Below are 23418 nucleotides of genomic sequence, written 5' to 3'. Positions count from 1 at the left end.
TTCGATGGCATCCTCTTCACAGTAATGCAGAGTTGCTAGCTCCCTTGATTGCCCTCTGATGCATAGTTTTAATTGTATCCTTGCTTTTGTGTAGCGAATAGAATCATGTTCCCAAGAGGAGGATCGGGAAAACCTATTGCCAGCCTCGAATACAAATAGGAGCCTGCAGAAACTGCTGCTTCATGGGCATAGGGAAAAGGAGATGAGGGAGGAGAGCTACCTCCAAAGGGGTTTGGGGTGTGGGGTTTAGGCATAGAGGGATCACTGTCCCCCTGGCCTTCTTCTAGGAGTATAAACACCAGCAATATTTTTCATAGGACACAGCCCGGAAATTGCATAGGAAATTGCCTGTGGGGGAGGGTTTATGGGGTGCTGAAAACCTACCATCCCCCCCAAAAAAGCTGTCCCTCACACACAGAAGCTTCTATGAACTAATAACATTGCTGATAGAATTATCTATTGCCTTCCTCAAATTTTTATGCATGTTCCTATACAAATGATATTACACTGTATGTACATTTTGCAATCTGTCCTCTTCAGCTCACGTTGTAGTTTATAAGCCTTGGGAAAGGAGTGTAGTAAAATCCAGCCATTTTACAGTTGAAGGTGACATCAGCTAGAAATGGCAGCAGCAATTGGCACTCCTGGGTCAGCTCCCGGGAGCTTGAACAGTCCTTTCCCACCCGTGGTGTGGGTCACCCATCCAAACAACGTCATGGGGCAGTGGGCGGTGGTTGGCTTTAGGAGGGAAAGATTTTAAAAGGTTGTTTTCTTTCCCTATCTCTCAATTTCTTTTATTTTCCAAATTTCACAATAAACCATTATCACCTTGATAGTCAGAACATTTTATTTTAAATGTTTCTTCTGTCTGCTGCCAAGAAAGCAGCAAGGCATTAGAATCTGAATTAGCTGCAGAAGAGCAAGCTGCCCAGGCTCATCTCACCATGCTTCAGGCTCTTCCTCTGTGAAGTGGGACAGTCACCGGGACCTTCCCGGAGTAGAGACTGTAACACCATCTGTATCATACAGAGAAGGTGTATGGACAGGTAAAACGATAAGCAGCTCATATGTGGGAGATGGCTGAGCTTCCTGGTCCACGTCTGACAGACCCCACCCCACCCACCCCCACTGCAAGCCTCTCAGACGAAGAACATTCATTCGCCTTATTTACGAGCTTAACAATTTAGGCATCATTGAGAACAGATCAGAACTCAGGTATCTTTAGACCCTGACAAAAAAAGGAGCCAAGCTACTAATACTTTCTTTTCTCATTGCTCACTTGCAGGGCTGACTTATTAAAAAGGGGACCCAGGGACCAGTGCCTAGGGACCAAAATACTTTTAGGGGTCTACAAAACTGTTCTAATACACAGTACGAAAGTATGTGCCATATGCCAACACAGTTGTAAAATAAGTTTTCATACTTGTAATGGCGGAAGGGGCCCACAAAGGCAAACGTGCCGAAGGTCCATGAAAAGTCTTAATGGGGCCCTGTTCCGCCTACATCGGCTTAATTTTTTCCAAGCCCTTCTATGAAATCATGAAGGTGGATCATGGATCAGTATGCCTGCCACTTCTGTCTGTTCACTTCTTCATCCTTTTGGTACAAAGAAAATGGAACTTGAGCGTGGATTTTTGGCATGAAAATAACCAGAACCATGAGTTCAAACTGAGACCCCCCACAGCAGAAGCCGGCAGGTGGAGACATATTTAGCAGAGAGGCGAAGAAAGTTTTTTAAATTGTCCACACAAACAACCATTACAACACAGGAAAGAAAAGAAGCAATAACTCTAGGTAATGACTTGGATTTTCCCCTTTTCTTAAGAATGATTATCCCTGATTCCTTAGGATAAGATTTCTGTAAGATGTGAACAGCCCCTTTAATAACTCTGGTTCTTCTTTTCAAATCAGAGTTATAAATAAATAAGTACAATTTGCAAACCATTTGATTATATCCCTGTGCTTTCCCTAGATTCTCTAAGGGGGCACTTACACCACTTTTTGCCTCATTAAATATTTAAATAAAAACTCGAGGTGAATTGTGGGACAAAGGCATTTATGAGGCACATGTTTGGGCACAAGGTAGCACCAAGTTTTAGACTCAGGGACCAGGTAGAACATTTGGTCCCTGCAGACGAGCAATAGAATAATGCAGCAAAGAGAGTTTGGATTTCAAGGGAGGAAGCTGGTACAGAAACCCACAATCTTACTTCATTCCCTTATTCAGAGGCCACAAAGACACAGAACACCATCAGGACCCAGGAAGTAAGCAAAACAAAGCAGCTGAGCAGCCAACCTCAAGTCACAAAGCCCTTGCCTCGGTTTGTTTTAAATACATCATGGAAAAGTTCAAGTCACCCTTAAATACCCGTAGTATGCAAGAAAATACGTCGTTTAAATCCAGAACACTTTGTTTATGAAATCAGGTGATTTTTCTTTCCACAGTTTTCATCGGTAGACAGAGAGCACGGCACCAAAGGGTGTAAAGGAGGTGTTCAATAGCCCCAGTGCACAGGAGTTTGCAATGTGTTTGGGAAACACGGTGGAGACTTGCGGTCCGTGGATCACAGTGGTAGCGGAACGGACGTGCTGAATGGCACAGGAGGGTCCCTACTGTAAGTTCTGCAAGGCAGCCAAGAGAAAGGCTAATCTTCGAGTGTCATTCAGGATCACAGGAAGCAGATAGCACACTCAAAGGATTTAACTAAAAGAGTTTAACCCAGAAAATACTGACCGAGGTGTGGGTGGAGTTAAGTCAACGAATCCAATGGAGAACTCAGAGACTAACAACAGTGGGCATAGTTACCACGTTGAGCCCGAAAGGGCAGGGCAAAGAGCGAGGTCACAGGAACCCCCCTGAGAGCTGGTGCCATGGAAGAGGGGATGCTGGATGGGAGCTGAGGCTGCAGAGGTGATGCAGGACAGGAAGCTCAGGGTCAGCGGTGGGGAGTAAATACCCAAGCAGTGGTCCCCTGCTGACACCTCCCACAGGCCCAGCCCAAACCCTAACTGGAGGAAAGGGAGCCAGGAGATGCAGTTTGGGGGCACAGATCGGGAGAGAGAAGAGTAGAGAGTGGGCGTAGGGTGACAAATGAAAACTAGCCCAGCACACAGGCTGGACACTTTGCTATGGGCTTTAAGAGAAAGGGAAGATTTCTTGGCATAGAAATGGAAGGTAGAGAGCATCTTGGACAGAGGAAGACATGCATGTACAGGAAATGGGAAATAATTTTTTTTCAGCCAGGTAATATGTGCAAAGTGCATTTTCTTAAGAAAGGGCAGACTATAACATTCTGGAAGCTTGGAGGAATAGACCTAGAGCAGGGTTTCTCAATCTCAGCACTATTGTCGTTTTGGCCTGTCTGCCAAAGAAGAAAAGAGTGTGTTTTCTTGGTTTGTTTTTTTGTTTTTCCCTCACAAAGACACATTTTGCGGTAGGCAGGATTCTAACATGGCCCCAAGATTCCAGTCCCCTGGTGTGTGTGGCCTGTATAATCTCATCCCTTTGAGTGTGGGTGGGACTCACAGGGATAGGATGGGATATCACTCTCATGCAAAAGGAAATTTTCAGATATAATTAACGTCCGCAATTGGCTGACTTTGAGTTCCTAACAAGGGAGCTTATCCTGGGTGGGCCTGACCTAAGCAGGAAAACCTTTAAAACAGACAAGAGGCAAGAGCACATGCACCTTTGCTGAAGGAGGAAACCAACAGCCATGTTGTGACTTGCTGTGAGATGGCCACTTAGCTAGGACCTGAGGGTGGCTTCTAGGAGCTTCTAGGAGAGTGATCTCTGGCCAACAGTCAGCAAGTAAACAGGGACTTCAGTCCTACAACAACAAGGAACTGAATTCTGTGACAACCCGTGAGCATGGAAAAGGACCCTGAGCCTCATACAAGCCCCAGCCCATGCCTAGATTTTAGCCTGGTGAGTTCCTTAGCTGAGGATCCTGCCCCATGGTCACTGAGATCATAAATTTGTGTTGTTTTTAGTTGCTAACTCTGTGGTAATTTGTTATGCAGCAGAAGAAACTAATGCACGTATGAAGAAAAATTATGTCCATGGGGTAGATTGGCTCCATAAGGAGACTGACAGCCACACCTCACAGCTGAGCCCCAGAAATGTACAGGGCCTGGGCAGGCTCCCCCTTGTGGTAAAACCATTGCCACACCTCAGTCCCAGCTTCACCATTACCCAAGTAGCCCATAGGATGGGGCCCCATCTTACTGTCTCCTATGAAATTGCAAACGTAAGATCTGGGAAAGGGAACGACAATATAAGTCGCACAGGATAAGACAAACTTACTTTCTGAGCTGAGATGGTGGTGGCACTAAGGCTAGTCAGGATTTCCACCCCTGGTGCCAGACTGTCCTTACTTGGCCAAACACAACATTAGCCCCTAAGATACAGCTAGCAAAGCTGAAGGGACACTGACGTATCACTTCTCAGGAGGGGCTCATGGAAGCAAGAAGGAGCAGGAAGAAAGAGAGGAGGAATAAAAAGGAGAATTTTATTCAGTGAACAAATATTTATGGTGTCAATTATGTGTGCAGACCTGTTCTAGGCCCCAGAAATACACAGTGAATAAAGCAAAAACCCACGCACTCCAGTGAGAGAACACAGACAAATTAGTAGAACAAAATTTTAAAAGTACATAGTATGTTGTGTTAGTAAAGCAAAGGAAGAGTTGGAAGGTACGCTGCTATTCAATTTTAAATAGAGGGGTCAGTAAAGGCTCCCTCAAATATACATTTGAATATAGACCTAAAAGAACTGAGGAGTGGACCATGTGGCTGTTTGAGAAAATCATGTTCCAGGCAAAGGAAATGCAAGTGCAAAGGTCCTGAGGCAGTAGAGAGCCTTCTGTCTTTAATTAAAATGTGTTGGGGTGACCATTGTCAACAAAACGACATAGGTTTCAAGTGTACAATTCTATAATACATCATCTATATATTACATTATGTGTTCACCACCCAGAGTCAATTCTTCTTCCATCACCGTATACCAGGGGTGCCAAAAAAAATGTATACAAGTGGACACTTTAGTCAATGTTGCTCAAGCAGTAGTTTGCCATAGTCAGAGGTGTCTGGATGCTGATGGAAACCACTTTGAGCACCTCTTGTAATTACAGAAGTCAAACGTGACTTGTATTCATCTTTTGTTATTGGTATATATTGAGTATTACAAGCTTAATAGTTTCCTTTCTTAAAATGTGTATACATTTTTTTGGCACGCACTATATTTGACCCCCTTTACCATTTTCTACCACGCCCCCCTTCCCCTTTACCCTCTAGTAACCACTAAACTTCTCTCTATATCTATAAGTTTTTGGTTTTTTACTTGTTTGTCTTGTTCCTTTGTTGCCTTCAGTTTTATATCCCACATATGAGTGAAGTCATATGGTTCTAGACTTTTTCTGTCTGACTTATTTCACTTAGCATAATAATCTCTAGAACCACCCATGTTGTTACAAATGGCAGTATTTCATCTTTTCTTATGGCAGAATAGTATTCCATTGAGTATATAGAGACCACATCTTCTTTATCCAATCATCTATCGAAGGACACTTTGGTTGCTTCCATGCCTTGGCCAGCATAAATAAAGCTGCAATGAACGTCGGAGCACATACATCTTTACAGATAAATGTTTTCAGATTTTTTGGGTAGCTACCAAGGAGAGGGATTGCTGGATCATATGGTAATTCTGTTCTTAATTTTTTTAGGAACCTCCATACTGTTTTCCATAGCAGCTGTACCAATTTACATTCCCACCAGCAGCATATGAGGGTTCCGTTTTCTCCACAGCAAGGAGAGGGCCTTTCTTATGAATAGCAAGACAGTCAGTGTGGTGAGAGGGAAGTGAGGGAGAAGAAAATAAGAAAATGAAGGGTCAGAGAATTGAACGCCTTGTAGATACTGTCTTTTACTCCAAGTAAGATGGGAGTCACTGAGGAGTCTAACAGAAGAGTGACATGATCAGTCAGGTTTTCAAAGGATCACTCTGGTAGCTGTGTTGAAAACAGACTATCAGAGGGCAAGAGTGGAACGAGGGAGACAAGATAAGAAGCCATTGCAGTGGTCCAGGTGAGAGAGGAGGTTTTCTAAACCAGGGTGGTGGTGGTGGAGGTGGAGAGAAGTGCTCAGGTTCTGGATATCTTCTGAAGACAGAGCCAGCCATTTTCATCTGATTGATTTCAGGTGTGACAGAAAAAGCAGCTAGGGATAATACCAAGGTTTGTAGTGTGAGCAACTACAAGGATGGAGCTGTCATTGGCTTATCTGGGGAAGACTGGAGGAGCTGGTTTGGAAAGAAATATCAGGAGTGCACTTTGGGGCATGTTAAATTTGAAAAGCCTATTTGAACACCTAGGGGTGCCATCAAATAGACACTTGGATATTGTAGTGTGGGTGTGGGGACAGAGCCCCAAAAAGCAGTTTCCAGGCTCTCGGCCTCACATAGAAAGGTGCTGGCTCAGGTAGTAAATGGCCATCAACTGTGATCAAATGGCCATCAGCTGTGGCTGGTTGGCCGTCAGCTGTAACCAGTGAGCCATTGGGCACTAATATAACTGCCGTGGCTAGGCTAGCAGCAAAAGGGGAGCTAGCAAGAAGATGGTGGCTGAGTCTGCAAGTGGCGCAGTGAGGGTTGAGAATTGTGTGGCTCCTGTTTCCTGTGTCTCCAACCCAGCCACCAGCCAGAATATAGTGGTATGACGCCCCTACCTATGGCTCCGTGGGTGTTCCTTTTTGGCCTCACCATGTCCTGCGTTCTTATGTGGGGAGCGAGAGCAGAGACACCGCATGCCTCCCCGCACGACAGTGGGTTTAAGAGAAGGATTGGGGCTGGAGATATAAATGTGGTATCTAAAACATGAGACTGGATGAGATTTAAAAGGGGGGGGGGAGTGTGGATAGAGAAGAAGTCCAAAGGTAAATCCTGGGACACGCCAACATTAAGGTATCAGAGGGAGAGAGGAACAACCAGTGTCTCAGTGTGAGCTGCTATAACAAAATACCAGAGGCTGGGGGCTTAAACAACAGAAATTTATTTCTCTCAGTTCTGGAGACGGGAAGCCCAAGATGAAAGTGCTGGCAGATTGGGTTCCTGGACCCACATCAAGGTTTGCAAACCGCTGCCTTCTCGCTGTACCCTCACAAGTCCGAGAGAGTGAGTTCTGGTCTCTCCCTCTTCTTATAAGGGCCCTAATCTCATCATAGGGATGCTACCTTCATGACTTCATCTAAACTAACTCCCACAGGCCCTACCTCCAAATGCTATCACGTTGGGAACTTGGACTTCAACATACGAATTGGGGATGGGGGACAGGGGGCACGGGGGACACAAACACTCAGTCCACAGCAACTAGAAAAAGAAAGATTGAGAAAGAAGGGCTGGTGAGGAAGGAGAAAAACCCAGAGAGCGTCATGTCCTGGAAGCTAAGGAAAGAGTTTCAAGGATGAGAGAGTGACCAAGGCCAATGCTGCCGAGAGGCTGAGTTGAGGCCAGGGGATAACCTTTGGTTTAACATCATGTCACTGGGATCTTGACAAGAGTCGTTTAAATGGAGTGATGAGCATGAAAGCCTGATTCAGGTGGATTCAAGAGAGACCCGGGGAGAGAAATTAGAGGTGGCAAGTACAGACAACTCTTTTAAAGAACTTTGCAGCAGAGGGAAGCACAGAAATGAGGCAAAGCTGGAGGGGAACATGATGGGAGAAGTTAGAGCATGTTTGTATGTGGATGCAAATGAGGGGGAAACAAAATAATGAAAACATACAGTCAGTTCTCAATTACACAAGAACAGAAATAGTGTGACCTACTTGATGTGTTTACTTTAAAAGATTTTATGTAATATCTGAAACATATAAAAAAGTGCACGTAAGCCCTGAAACATAATAAATACCCACAAAACCACCATCCACACTAAGAGCTAGTTCACCAATCACATCTAGGTGCTCTTCCCTCTCCCATGCCCCTGCTCTCAGAAGAAAGCAACTTTCCTGAAGTTTGGGATGATCACTTCCTTGTAAAGTCATTCTCATTCTCTTCACTATATTCTGTCGTATTTATTGACCGATAGATCAAGGATAACCTCACCTGTGCCCCTCAACCTGCCCTCCTGCAGACACATTAAACCACTTCACTCAGACAATATCATGAAATTCCTCTTTTTTATTTAACCTGCCACACTAAAATTCTGTTTTTCATCTTGCATCTCCAGCTGGCTGCTGCTTTGCCGGAAACACCCCTTCTTCTACATGAAGATCATTATTCCTTCCTGTCTGTATCATTTACTGTGCAGGCAGGCAGGAAGAGACCAGCACAATCTCTTCCCTCAGGCACATACAGAACAGACACCAGTGGCCTTTTTCTCCTGGAAGATACACCTACAGCCCTCAAACTTCTAAGGCACACACTGCTGGATAAGTGCCTACACCAAAGCTTGGTAACAGGAAAGCAGGTGATGGCCAGGGGTTAGGTTTCTTTTATCCCCAAATCACTGGTGGGCTAGTGGCTTTCCCCAGATCATCCAGAATTCTCCAGGTGTGTAAGAACCTGCAAGACTTTGACAAATGCCAACAGACTGGGCCCTTTACGAATGGACAACAGCAGTCTCTGGAAAGCCCTCTGCATACATAAACCAGCTCTCTGAATTGTTCACTGATGCTTGAAATTGCTTCAAGGAGAGACAATGGCTTTCATCTTACAACTAGAGAAACCTTTGAAGACCCTAGATGAACTCACTGATTTCGACTAGTGCACAGTACTGTACAAATGGATTGAAAGATAGGATTGTGCAATGGGCACCTTTTTTTAAAAAAATGGGTGTAACTGATAAAGTGTGTAACAGAGAAAGATGGGGCTTTTTCTTGCTTCCTTAGGAGCTTAAAAAAAGCAAAATCTTGAATCAGAAGACCTGGAGTCATATTTGGCCCTCCTGCCAGCTATTTGACCAGGCAAGTTTCTCAAAGTTTTGGGCCTGTTTCTTATTTCTAAAATGAATGTAAATACCAACCTACAGAGTTACTATGAGACTTTGATGCCATTCTACAAGGTGAATATTTTCCTTCTTTCTCTTGTTGGCTTGGGCAACTGGAGCTCTGCTCCGATCCACAGGAACTCTGTCCCCTTTCTTAGCATTACAGAGATGAAGGAACCTAGAACCACAGAACGGTGGGTTCAAATCCTAACTCTATTACTTAACTAAATTTATTTGGGTGACATTGGTTGATAAAATTATATAGGTTTGAAGTGTACAATTCTATAATACATCATCTGTACATTGCATTGTGTGTTCACCACCCAGAGTCAACTCTTCTGTCACAATATATTTGACCTCCTTCACCTTTTTCTGCTTCCCCCCTACCGTCTTTTCCTCTGGTAACCACTACGCTGTTGTCTGTGTCTACTCTGCCATTGCTAAGTGTGCTCTTAGGCAAGTTACTTGACACCCCGCCCTGTTTCCGCCTCTGTAAATGCAGATACTAACAGTGCTTGCCTCAGGGGTGATCACAATTAAGTGAGTTAATACGCGTCACGCACTTCGCAATCCTTCTGGCAGAGCCACAACAACAACAAGAAAAAGCCCTGCAGAAGTGCTCGCGACTGTTATTCCCAAGGGCTCCTCCTCACCTGCCCCCTTTCCTCCATCCAAAAGATCATTTTAAGCCCCTCCATTTCCACTCTCTACGAAAGCCCACTGTGAATTCCCATGCATTCCCCCAGGTTTCCTAAGGCCCCACCCCCATCCTTAAACCACGCGGCCCTGTTGTCCTCCCGCCACTGGCAAACCCCCAAGCACTTCTCGGTCTCTCCCAAACCCGCCTTGGCGGGACACTAGTAACCTAGACGCGGTGGGAGGTAGTGGCCGAGCGGGGAACGGCGGGGTGATACGGGCGGGCGGGGAGGGCGGGGCCGCGGCTCTGTGACGTAGCACCGGGCTCCTGCAACGCGGTTGCCAGGGTGCAGCTGCGCCGGGGTTGCCAGGCTAAGGTTAAACGCTAACAAAGCGTGGCCTCGCCCCGCCTCTGCTGTCGCTCCGGGCCGCCGCCGGTACCGCCCTTTTTCCCCGCCCAAGCCCAAGTTTTGCTGCTTGCCGCGTGTGAATAGTGCCTCTGGATCTTTCTCCACACTTCTCGCCTGAGGCCGGGCGCGAGTTGTCACCTGGTGCCAGACAGCTCGTTTGGGAGCGAGCTTCAGGTAGCAACCCCGAAGGGGAAGTGGAGGGAGGGGAACCCTGTGAGCTCCCAGAGGGCTGCACAGGTCGGAGGGAAGAGTCCTGCCATGAGCCCACCTGGATTCTGAATCCCTGTTCACAGAGCAAGAGGAGAGGACAGTGATCTGTAAGGGAACATGACCACGGATGATTATTGCGCTCTGCCCATACCATATGTATATTTTGTACCCAGAACTGTTTTATGATTTCTTACATAGAGGACAGTGATTTGGAAACAACAGAATGTGGGATCAGAGCCCCCACTGACTAGCCAAACCTCTGCTTTTTCATCTGTAACGTGGCTATAAGAATACCTATGGGGAGGATTGTCATCAGGACCAGTGGCCATGACTAGCACTTCATAAACTGCCATCATTGATTGATTTTCCTAATATCTGTTGAGCACTGACTGTATTCCAGGCACCCCGCTAGGCATTGGGGATTCTATACTGAGCAGAAATTGACTGGCCCTGCCCTCAAGTTTACAGCTCATGGGGGGAGGCAAGGTGTTAATCAAAGAATCATGCAAATAATGTAAACTTGAAGCCAAGTGTTGCCAAGGAGAGTTGGGTAAGTGGTGCTCTGAGAAGGGGCAGTGGAACTGACAGAGAACTCAGGGAAAGCGGAGCTGAGATCTGAAGAACCTGTGAAAAGGCGGGGAGTGCATTCCAAGCAAGGCTAACCTTGTGTCCCAAACCTACCACCACCTATTCCAAACCCAGACAAGTACATACAGTTGCCTGGTCCTGGGTTCTAAGACCTCTTCATAGAAACTGCCTCTGAGATCCTGGTGTCTGGAGCCTTTCATTTGTGTAGCTGGAAACTCTCATATAACCGGAGGCCTGTTTAGCCCACACCAGTAAAACCAAATGAGAAATTTCAGAAACAAATCTATATTCCATATTTGATTAGATCTATATTCTTCAGCACTCAGCATGTATGTGTTGGCCAGAATTCCACGTTGGGAGGGATGTGGGTTTCAAAAAGAGGAAATCTGTTGAATTTTAAGAGCTGGGGGGGAGGGAGCTCAAATGGATAATTGAGGAAGGTCTACTATACTGAGAGCTTTAAGAATGGAAAAGAATTTTACAAAATATTGGAATCTAGAATGTTAAGGTAGAATGGACCTTTCCCCACTTCTTTTATCTGATGTGAACAAATGGTCCATATTACTCAAACACAGAAAAGTTGGGCTTTGCAGCCTCTCCAAACTAAGGAGCCTATGGTTCTAAGTCTCTGTGGCTTAAAAGTACATGGAATATGCCAAAAAATTGGACAATCTACAATAAGTGGATAAATTCCTAGGAACATATAATCTTCCAAGATTAAATCAAGAAGAAACAGAAGATCTGAACTGACCTATTACTACTAATGAAATCAAATCAGTAGTCAAAAAACTCCAAATAAACAAAAGTCTTGGACCAGATGGTTTCACAGGTAAATTTTACCAAACATTCAAAGAAGGATTAACACAAATCTTTCTTAAACTATTCCCAAAAACATTCAATAGGAGTGAAAGCTCCCAAGCTTATTTTATGAAGCCGCCATTACCCTGATTCCAAAACTAGACAAAGACATCACAAAAAAAGAAAATTATAGACCAATATCCTTGATAAACATACATGCTAAAATCTTAAACAAAATATTAGCAAACCCAATTAAGCAATACATTAAAAATATTATATACTGTGATCAAGTAGGATTTATTCTTGGGATGCAAGTTTGGTTCAAAATCTGCAAATCAATTAGTGTGATAAACCACATAAACAAAATGAAAAAAAATCATATGGTCATATTAATAGATACAGAAAAAGCATTTGACAAATCCAGCATCCATTTAGGATAAAAACTCTCAGCAAAGTATGAATAGTGGGAACACACCTCAACATAATAAAGGCAATCTATGACAAACACACAGCTAACATCACACTCAATGGGGAAAGCTAAAAGTGTTTTCCTTAAGATCAGGAACAAGACAAGGATGTCCACTTTCACCACTTTTATTCAACATAGTACTGGAAGTCCTAACCAGAGCAGTCAGACAAGAAAAAGAAATAAAAGGCATCTAACTTGGAAAGGAAGAAATAAAACTATCATTATTTGCAGATGACATGATGCTATAGAGAGAGAACCATAAATATTCTACCAAAAAACTATTACAACTAATAAATGAATTCAGTGAAGTAGCAAGATACGAAATTAATATTAAGAAATTGGTTGCACTTTTTTAGCATCTGTATACATGTTTATTAACTTTAATGTTTACACAAAATATATAAATGTTTTTGGAATCTCAGAGTTCTTTGATGATTATAATATCATTTTCAAATAAACACGGTAGAGACTTAAATATTATATCATTCAGATTATTTTTTAAAAGGTATGAGCCTCTAATAGATCACTCCAACATAATTGTCCGTTAACTATAGCAAAACTGGGGTCCTAGTAGGTGTCAGAACTAGAACAAATAATCCTCAAATTTATATGGAACCACAAAAGACCCCAAATAGCCACAGCAATCTTGAGAAAGAAGAACAAAGTTGGAGGAATCCCACTACCTGATGTCAAACTATACTGCAAGGCCATAGTAATCAAAACAGTATAGTACTGGCATAAAAACAGAAACATAGATCAATGGAACAGGATAGAGAGCCGGGAAATAAATCCATGCAGATATGGTCAATCTATGACAAAGGAGGCAAGAATATACAATGGGGTGAAGACAGTATATTCAGTAAGTAATGTTGGGGAAACTGGACAGGTACATGCAAAAAGAAAAAAAAAAGAAAGAAAAAGAAACTAGACCACCTTCTTACACCATATACAAGAATATACTCAAAATGGATTAGAGACTTAAATGTAAGACCTAAAACAATAAAACTCCTAGAAGAAAACATAGGCAGTAAACTCTGACATTGTTCTTAATAATATTTTTTCTGATATATCTCCTCAGGCAAGAGGAACAAAAGAAAAAATAAATAAAATGGGATTTTTATCAAACTAAAAAGTTTTTGCACAGCAAAGGAAACCATCAACAAAATTAAAAGACAATCTACTGAATACGAGAAGATATTTGCCAATGAAACATCCTATAAGGGGTCAATATCCAAAATTTATAAAGAACTCATAAAACTTAACACCAAAAAAAAAAAAAAATCCAATTAAAATATGGGTAGAGGACCTTAATAGACATTTCTCCAAAGAGGACATACACATGACTTATAGATATATGAAAGTATGCTCAATCAAGCACTAATCATCAGAGAAATGCAAATTAAACCACCATGAGCTATCACCTCACACCTGTCAAAATGGCTATTATCAATAAATAAACAAATAGCAAGTGTTAGCGAGGATGTGGAGAAAAGGAAACCCTCATGCAATGTTGGTGGGATTGCAAAATGGTGCAGCCATTATTGAAAACAGTATAGAGGTTTTTCAAAAAATTAAAAGTAGAACTACCCATGATCCAGCAATTTCACTTCTGGGTATTTATCCAAAGAAATCCAAAACACTGATTCAAAAAGATATATGATGCATCTCTATGTTCATTGCAGCATTATTTACAATAGCCAAGTTGTGGAAGCAACCTAAGTGCCCATCAGTAGACAATTGGATAAAGAAGATGTAGTACATATATACAATGGAATATTACTCTGCCATATAAAAGAATGAAATCTTACCATTTGTGACAAGAGGGATTGACCTAGAGGGTATTGCACTAAGTAAAATAAGTTAGAGAAAGACAAATATCATATTTCGCTTATATGTGGAGTATAAAGAACAAAATAAACAAGCCAAATAAGCAGATTCATAGATACAGAGAACAAACTAATGGTTGCCAGATAGAAGGGGTTCAGTGGACTTGGTGAAAAAGAGGAAGTACAAATTGATAGTTACAAAATAGTCATGGGGATGTAAATTACAGTATAGGGAATATAGTCAATAATATTGTAATAACTATGTATGATGCCAGGTGGGTACTAAACTTATTGGGGGATCACTTCTTGAATTATATAAATGTCTAATCACTAAGCTATACACCTGAAACTAATACAAACTAATAATGAATGTCAACTATAATTCACAAAGAAACAAAAGTACATGGAACTCCCGAGAGTATAGGGGAACTTGAGTGGAGAATTTGACCTGCCCCTCCTTCAGTGTTCTCCATTTTTACTGTGGTGCCACCATCTACCTGGTCATCTATTTCAAAGGGTAGTCTCAACAGGCACCAGAGCCTGCTGGGGTGACCCACTCATTGTGGTAAGCCCCCTGCACAGCAGCCCATAAGCTGTGGACATGGCCATACCCACAGCCAATCAGCCTGAGGGTGAATCCCACCTACTGACGTGCCAATAGCAACCAAGGCTCAACTATAACAGGAGGGCGCACACAACCCACATAAGGAACACTCCTGGAGCACCCAGAGCAGGTGACCAGGGAGACTGTGCCAGGGCGCCTACTACATAAGGCTACCTGGCCAAGACTGGGAGACATAGCAGATCTCCCTCATACATAGAAACAAACACAAAAAGGCAGCAAAAATGAGGACACAAAAAAACGTTCCAAATAAAAGCATAGAAGAAAACTACAGAAAAATAACTAAATGAAATCAAGGCAAGCAACCTACAAGAGACAGAGTTCAAGACAATAGTTATGAGAATTTCAACAAAAAGATAACAAGCATAAAAAAGGATATTGACACCATAAAAATGAACCAGTCAGAAGTGAAGAATAAGATAACTGAAATGAAGAATGCACTAGAAGGAATCACCAGCAGACTAGATGAAGCAGAGGATCGAATCAATTTGGAAGACAAAGTAGCAGAAATTCCCAATTGGAACAGCAAAAATAAATAAATAATTTTAAAAAATGAGGATAATTTAAGAGATCTCTGGGACAACGTCAGTCATAACAACATTTGCATCATAGGGGTACCAGAAGGAGAAGAGAGAAAGCAAAGGATTGAGAACCTATTTGAAGAAATGACAGAAAACTTTCCTAACCTGGTGAAAGAAATAGAAATACAAGCCCAGGAAGCACAAAGAGTCCCAAACAAGATGAACCCAAACAGGCCCACACCAAAATACATTATAATTAAAATGTCAAAGGTTAAAGACAAAGAGAGAATCCTAAAAGCAGCAAGAGAAAGGCAACTAGTAACTTATAAGGGAGCTCCCATAAGACTGTCAGATGATTTCTCAACAGAAACTTTACAGGCCAGAGGAACTGGCACAAAATATTCAACGTGATGAAAAGCAAGGACCAAAAACCAAGGGTAATTTACCCTGCAAGGCTATCATTTAAAATCAGAGGATGGATAGTTTCCCAGACAAGAAAAAGCTAAAGGAGTTCATCACCACCAAACCAGTATTACAAGGAATGTTAGAGGGACATCTTTAAAATGGGTGGAAAAAATCATAATTATGAATACATAGATACAGAGAACATTTTGATGAACAAAGCTATCAACAATTACTTTCAATGTAAATGGATAAAATGCTCCAATTAAAAGACATAGGAGGGCTGAATGGATAAGAAAACAAAACCCTTACATATACTGCCTGCAAGAGAATCACTTCAGATTGAAAGACACACACAGACATAAAGAGATAGAAAAAGATATTTCAGTAAAATGGAAACAACAACAAAAAAGTCGGAGTAGCCATATCTATACCAGACAAAATAGACTTTGAAGCAAAGGCAAAGAAACAAAGGGAGAAAAACAAGAGTCAAAGAAGGACCCAGTAATCCCACTTCTGGGTATTTATCCGAAGAAACCCAAATGCTACTTTGAGGGGACATGTTCATCCATATGTTCATTGCAACATTATTTACAATGGCCAAAATGTGGAAGCAGCCTGGGTGTCTGTCGATGGAAGAATAGATAAAGAGGAGGTGGAACATATATACGATGGAATATGGCTCAGCTATGAAAGGGAATGGGTTCTTGCGATCTGCGATGGCATGGATGGACCTGGAAGATATTTTGCTGAGCGGGGCATGAGACAGAGAAAGACAGATGGAATCTGATTTTGCTTATATGTGGAATCTAAAGAACAAAATAAATAAACAAAACAAAAACAAATTCATAGATACAGAGAACATTTTGATGGTTGCCAGATGGAGGAGTGTTGGGAGTGTGGGTGAAAAAAGGGGAAGGGATTAAGAAATACAAATTAGTTGTTACAAAGTAGTCATGGGTATAACATAAGGAATATAGTCAATAACATTGTATATAGTCAATAATATAGTCAATATCTATGTATGGTGTCACATGGGTACTAGATTTATTGGGGTAATAAATGGGAGAGGGTTGGGAGGCAGGGTGAAAAAAGTGAAGGGATTAAGAAGCACAAATTGGTAGCCACAAAATAGTCATGGGGATATAAATTACAGCATAAGGAATATAGTCAATAATATGGTAATAACTATGTATAGTGCCAGGTGGGTACTAGTCAGGGGGATCACTTCTCCTATTATATAAATGTCTAACCACTATGCTGTACACCTGAAATAATATTGAATGTCAATTGTAATTTAAAAATTAAAAAGGAGAGGAGGTGAGGGCAATAAGTGGTCCAGATTTTCAGGTGTAAAACAAATGAGTCCTAGGGATGCAGCACGGGCAATATAGTCAATAATATTGTGATAGCTGGTACGGTGTCAGATGGCTGCTGGACTTATCATGATCACTTCTTTAGGTCTATAAATGTTGAACAACTATGGTGTGCCCCTGAAACTTATATAATATTGTACGTTAGCTATATTTTAAATAAAAATCTTTTTTAAAAAGTATACAGGAATCACAGACATAAAGAAACAACCATGACCCTTCAGATAGACCATCCAAAAAAGAGACAACCTCCCAGGAGCTTGTTGCAGAGGGTGTGACCACAGTTCATTGTGTCGCAGAAAGAAACATCAAACCTGTAGAGAATTTTTATAAGACTTTATTTGAATCAAACTGACAAAAATGCCAGGGAGCAAGATCTCAAATACTCCAGAGAATAACAGTTTTGCAGCTTGTTTTATACGTTTGAAATTAAGGAGGGAACATAAGGAAGACTGGAGAAAGCAAGGCGGGGATTGGATGGCAAGTTAGTTAACAAGATTATGTGCTCTCTTGAGGGTTCATACCCCCTTCGAGGGGTATTACTTCTGGTATTTCAAAGGTATTAACCTAGATGCACAAGAACAATAGAGCTGGCTTAAAACCTTTCACTAAAAAGATACATGCTTGACTAGCCACCTTGACCCCTTCCTCCTCCAGTATCTCTCCAGGGACCTCCGTTGAGGAAGCTGAACATTATGCCATCTGACAAAGGAAAAATATTTTAAGGGCCTAGTTCTGTTTTTGCTGAGGAGGCAATGAAGGGTGAATGTGGAGCAGAGAGGCAATAAATTGATAACAGGAGCATCACGCTAGCGATAAAGTCTCATTGTCAGGCTCTAGTGCTTAAATCCTCTAGTGGCTCCCGATCGCATTTCATATGAAATTCGAAAGACTTCCCATGGCATACCGGCCCTTTTATATTCTGGTCTTGGGCTACATTTCCAGCCTTAGGCCCAACCACTCCCCCTTTGTCTACTCCATAATTACTCAGTTTCCTAAATTCACCATGTCCTCTGACACCTCCACACCTTTATCTAAGTAGTCCTAGCCACAAAGAATTTCCTCCTTGCTCTCATTGATAAACAGTTGCTAAGTAAGAACCTACTCTGTAACTGACACTGCTCTGGGGGCCGGGGATACAGCAATGAACAAACAGGCTTCCCCAAATCTGTGTTCAAATATCGTAACCCTTTGGAAAATGTTTTCTGACCTCCTTCTCCTACCTCCAGATGAGTTAGCTGTCTCATCGAGGAGTATCTGTTTACCTATATCTACTTCAGACTTCTTGACACTTATCATACGCTGTTTTAATTACTGATTTTCCTATCAGTCTCTTCTACTTGCCTCTGAGCTCTCTTAGGGCAGGGTGTGTGACTCATGTAATTCTATATCCCCATATCCAGCACTAGTCCTGACACACAGATTTTATTAATTATTTGCCCAGGATCACATAATGCGTCAGCAATAGGCCCAGGTCCAGAATCCTGGTCTCCTGCCTCATTGTTAAGAGTGCTTCTTCTTAGCTAGAGCTTAATCTGCCCTAGTGGATCTCTGAAGGACAGCAGTGCAGTGTTTTTGTGTTGGAAAAGACAGGTACAATGTTGAACATCATCAGGAATGGTAAAGGAAACAGGACAGAAACATAGCCCTGGTCTTATATTGAAAACTCTGATGTATTCATCCCTCAGAGTCCTTTTATACTTTGAATCCCTGGATCACAGGAATGCTATAATGAAATCAGAAGTAGAGAGAACAAGTGAAAGTTGAAAATGATGTGGGAATATTCTGAAAGCTCACTCTGAAGATTAAAAAAAGAAAGACTGCCATATAGTTATGAAAGAAAAGGTTACGGTGAGCCCAGATTTGTAGGCCAGATCACAAAGTCAAGGGACGTGACACACATCTGTTAACATGGCAGTCTGTAAATGGTAGCCCTGGCCTTGTGGACCATGATATGAACATGGGGAAATGTTTGAAATAAGAGCATGGCTAAGTTAGAGGTAATTGGTAATTGTTCACTTGCTAAATACTAAACATATGGAACTCATGACCTCCAAGAGGTGGTACTAGCATAATATATAAACAATTTGAGGAAAATTTCTAATAATAGAGCCAAAAGCTACTACTCAAAAACAGGAGAAGGTCAGGTAGGACTGCTCTTAGTAATATTGCTTTTGGCATCCAAATGCTGGATTGGCTTGGTCACGAATTGGCCCAGGGTAGAAAAAGAACCAGACTTCTGTGAAATAAAGTTGGAGAGGGAAGATAATATGAATAAGATAAATTGTGGAGAGCTTGAAAGTCAGACAGGGAATCATTTTGATGAGAAAAGAAATGAAAATCCACTTAAGGATTTTGAGAGCGATGTGATAATATGAGTGGTTAAGACATTTTATCTGGGAAAACTAAGTCTCAATTTTCTGACATTGAGAAAATGATTATAATATTCAAACCTACCTACCCATAGATTGTTGTAAGGATTAAATGAGATAATAAATGTGCAATGAGTGTTTTAATCCTGTTTTCTGCTGGGTATGCTTTCATTCTTTGCAACTGTATGGAATATGGTTAAAAAGCCAATGACCACATTTCCAGGACAAAAAATTAGGATATATTCTGACAAATCATTTTTGTTCTATTTCAAGGTTCTAAAAATGTACTTTTCGTGATGCAAATGGGAATATCCAGGATATTTCAATGATTTATGGGGACCATCATACATATTATAATATTTGAAGCTGGGGTTGTCCAAGAGAAAACCCATTATGTGTAATTGCCTTATTCAGAGAGGGGTAGTATGGTATAATGTGGAAAGAACAATGAAGGAGACCTGAGTTCTTGGTTCAGCTTCAACATAAACTGCTGTCTTGTGCCAATTACTTCACTTCAAATCTCTCATTTGTAAATTGAAGATATTGTAAATCAAATTAAGCCTTTCCAAAAAAAAAGGGGGGGGGGATTCCTTTTTACTTTCTTGACAGATTTTTTTAAAAGTTCATCAGGACTGAAGTGGGAAATGAAAGAGAAGGATGAATCAAAATGGCCATAATATACCAGACTAACGCATTGAAAGAGTGAAAGAAGTTGGTTTTGGATGCTTTTATGGGAAAGGGGAACTGGTAGATATGGCTGTGGCATGGTCGAGAGTTTACAACTGGAGATTTGGGAGTCATCACCATAGAACTGTGCCTAAATGCCCCACCAAAAAGCCTCTACCTCCAGCTAGAATATAATAGATTACAGGTGCTCAAAGCTCCCACTGCAACAACGAAAAAAAGCTAGAAAAATCATTTTTAAAAGCATTGTAAAGACATCAGAGAGGTTTAGAAACAATGAGGACTAGATTAAAATTTCAGAAGGATACAGAGCCCTTCCAAGGTCAGCTGATGGTCACAAGCCATTTTCTTCCCTGGGGATATTTGCCACATTTGGATGTGGATTCAGGATTGTACTTGGCCCTTGCAGAGAAACTTCATTGGGATATAGTCAGTCAGCACTGGCATGACAGGTTAGAAATGTGAGGCACCCAAACACACTTTAGTTTTTTACAATCTGACATATAATTAAAAAACACTGGGCATACATAGAAGCAGAAAAATGTGTCTAGAATCAAGAGGAAAAAGATATCAGAGAGCAGATCCACAGGTAGTTTCAACCAGTGGAGTTATCAGACATTGACTCTGAAATAACTACAAATATTATGTTCAGGAAAAATCAATGGAACAGATGCATAAATGGAAAAAATGGAGAATTTCAACACAGAAATTGCATCTATTAAAAACTCCTGATATTCTAGAACAAAAAACACAATATCTGAAATTAAGAATTCAGTGAATGGATTTAACATCAGTCTGGACAGCAGAAAACATGATTAGTGAACTCAAAGACAGGTCTATGGAAAATATCCAAACTGAATTACAGATGGAAAAAATGGGGAAAATAACAGAGCGTATGGTCTAAAACAGATATAATTAGAGTCCCAGAAGGTTAAAGAGAGAGAGGATGGAGTCCCAAAATGTAAGGGTAGAGTCAATATTTGGAGAGTAATTTCAAGAACTTTCCAAAACTGATGAAATACATCAACCTACAAATCCAAGAAGCTCAGCAAGCCCTAACCAGGAACACCTGGGCATGTCATAATTAATCAAAGTAATGAAAATCAAAGAGAAAGAGAAAGTCATAAAACCAGAGGAGAAAAGAAACATTACCTCCAAAGGAGCAACAAAAATACATTTGGCTTATTTTTAACAAACTATGGAGATCAAAAGACAATGGGAATTACATACTTAAAGTGTTGAAAGGAATTAGATGCTAACCTAGAAATTCTATACTCAGTGAATGTGTCATTTTAAAAAGAAGGGCACAATAATACATTTCACATAAACAAAAACAGACAGATTTCTTCCCCAGCAAACCTATTAAAAGCATTAGAGTTCTTCAGGCTGAAAGAAAATGATCCCAGAGAGAAGTAGGGAATTTATGCTGACCATTAGAAAAGGAGAATACATGCGCTTAAATAAGTAGATAAAATAATTTAATATTGACTATTTAAAATAATAATTTCATATATCACAATAATGTATGTAGAAATAAAATAAACGTAACAATTGTACAAAGGGTGAGAGAAGGATATTGAGTTAAATTGTTCTATTACATTGTTTTGTACACCTGAAACTAATAAAAAAATGTTAAAAAATAAAAATAATAAATAAATAAATTGTTATAAGGTACTTTCATTATTCATGAAGTAAAAGTATTAGGGTAGACTTAATAAATTAAGGATGCAAGTCATAAACTTTTGGGTAATTGGTAAAAGAATAATAAAATAATATATAACTAAAAAGTTAATAGAGGAGAAAAATTAAATAGTAAAAAATATTTAATTGCTTTTAAAAGGCAAGAAAAGAATAAACAGATGACAGAAAACAAAATGATTAAAAAAAACATTAAATGTAAATGGACTAAATGATCCAATGGACAGACAAAATTTTCAGAGTGTATTTTTCTAAAGCAGTTTACAAAAGACACATTTGAACAAAAGGACACAAAAAATTTGAAAGGAAAGTTTGGAAAAAAGTATACCTTGCAAAAGTTAAACAAAAGAAAGCTGGCAAACCAAGTTGACTTTAAGACAAGTAAAACTAGACATAAAAAGGGGCATTTCATTATGATAAAAGGGTTAATTCAATAGGAAGATTTTTTTAAATCTTAAATATGTACACACCTAGTAACAGAGCTTGAAAATTTATCAAGCAAAAATGGAAAGAACTAAAAAAAGAAATAGACAAAACCACCTCATAGACGGAGATTTTAATACAGCTCTCTCAGTAAGTGATAGAATGAGCAGGCAAAAAAAGTAAGTGAGAATATAGAAGATTTGAACTACATAATTAAACCTCTTGAGACATATAGAACATTAAACTCAACAACTGCAGAGTAAACATTCTTTTCAGATACACATGGAACATTTACCCAAATTTATAACAACTATTTGAGAGAAAAAATATATAGCTTATAAAACAAACAGCCAGGGACTAAGCTTTAAAAAAAATACTTCTACAAAGTGATTATGGAGACAAAAAAGAACAAAAATGAAAAAGGAACAGCACAGAGTTAGGACAAGCAAGACTCTATAACCATTATTTAATGGAGCAAGGTGTTTCGTGAGAGAGTTATAAATTTCTCAAATGCAATACAGAAGTCAAGAAGAATAAGTGTTATGGGGAAAATCACTAGATTTTGCAGCCAGCAAAACTTTGGTGATATTTATATTTGTGAAAGCAGTTTCAGGACAATCATCAAGATGGGAAGCCTTATAAGGGATTAAAGGAAGGGGGAATCAAGTGGAGAAAAAAAGGAGTTAATCCGTAGGTTGCTTGGAAGTTTTACCATGAAAAAGAAAAATAGAACTTTGGAAAGATAATAAGGTTTAAAAAAATTTTTTTTTAAAGAGGTGGCCAGACTGTGCCTATTTGATGGAAGAGAAGGTGCCATGGAGGTAGAAAAGATGAAAAATTTCTGGAGAATGTAGAAGAGGTGATGGTCAAAGTCTGATTCCTTAGGTCTTGGACAAGACAAGGACTTAAGAGCTCAAGAGGTAGAGCGAAGAATATGAGATCAAAGAGATAGAGTGAGGCAGGCAAAGGATGGCAGTGTGAATTTGTTCTGACACCCTTGATTTCAGGTAAGAAATGATTTCATCTCCTGAGAGTGAGGACAGTAGTTGGGTGGGATGCAGGCTTGAGCGGAAAGTCAGTCACAGGAGATTAAGAAATAGAATCATGTTGCAGGGCGTGGGGGATGGCAAAGTTCACTGAAGAAGCAAGAGCAAAGGAGCTGCAGAGCAGAGGTGATGCAAGGTTGGAGTGTGCTGCACTGGATGATATCTTAAAGATGACTATTATGTTGTTACAGTTATATAAAATAAACATAGAGCAAGACCTACAGAATAACCTGGGTCCAAATGTGATTGCCAATTAGATGAAGCCGAACTTTGATATATGCCTACTTTTCTGGTTCTTTCAGACTGACAGTTTATCAGCAATCTTACAATCTGCGAATCACATGACCATCTTAAAACTT

The 23418-nt window shown here is 40.6% G+C and overlaps 1 protein-coding gene across 1 annotated transcript in view; it reads left to right on the top strand.

Annotated features, from left to right (window-relative positions):
- The first annotated feature begins 10047 nt into the window (after positions 1 to 10047).
- The window catches only part of ROPN1 (rhophilin associated tail protein 1), a 36045-nt gene continuing 22674 nt past the window's right edge, over positions 10048 to 23418 (top strand). Inside the window, exon 1 of the mRNA XM_033088117.1 lies at positions 10048 to 10201. The gene's annotated coding sequence lies outside the window, so the exon portion shown is untranslated. The remainder of the gene's footprint in view (positions 10202 to 23418) is intronic.

Source organism: Rhinolophus ferrumequinum, chromosome 2 (assembly GCF_004115265.2).
Source record: "Rhinolophus ferrumequinum isolate MPI-CBG mRhiFer1 chromosome 2, mRhiFer1_v1.p, whole genome shotgun sequence".
In the NCBI taxonomy this organism is placed as follows: Eukaryota; Metazoa; Chordata; class Mammalia; order Chiroptera; family Rhinolophidae; genus Rhinolophus; species Rhinolophus ferrumequinum.
The sequence above is the reverse complement of the archived record's forward strand: the minus strand, read 5'-3'. Positions and strand labels throughout refer to the sequence as shown.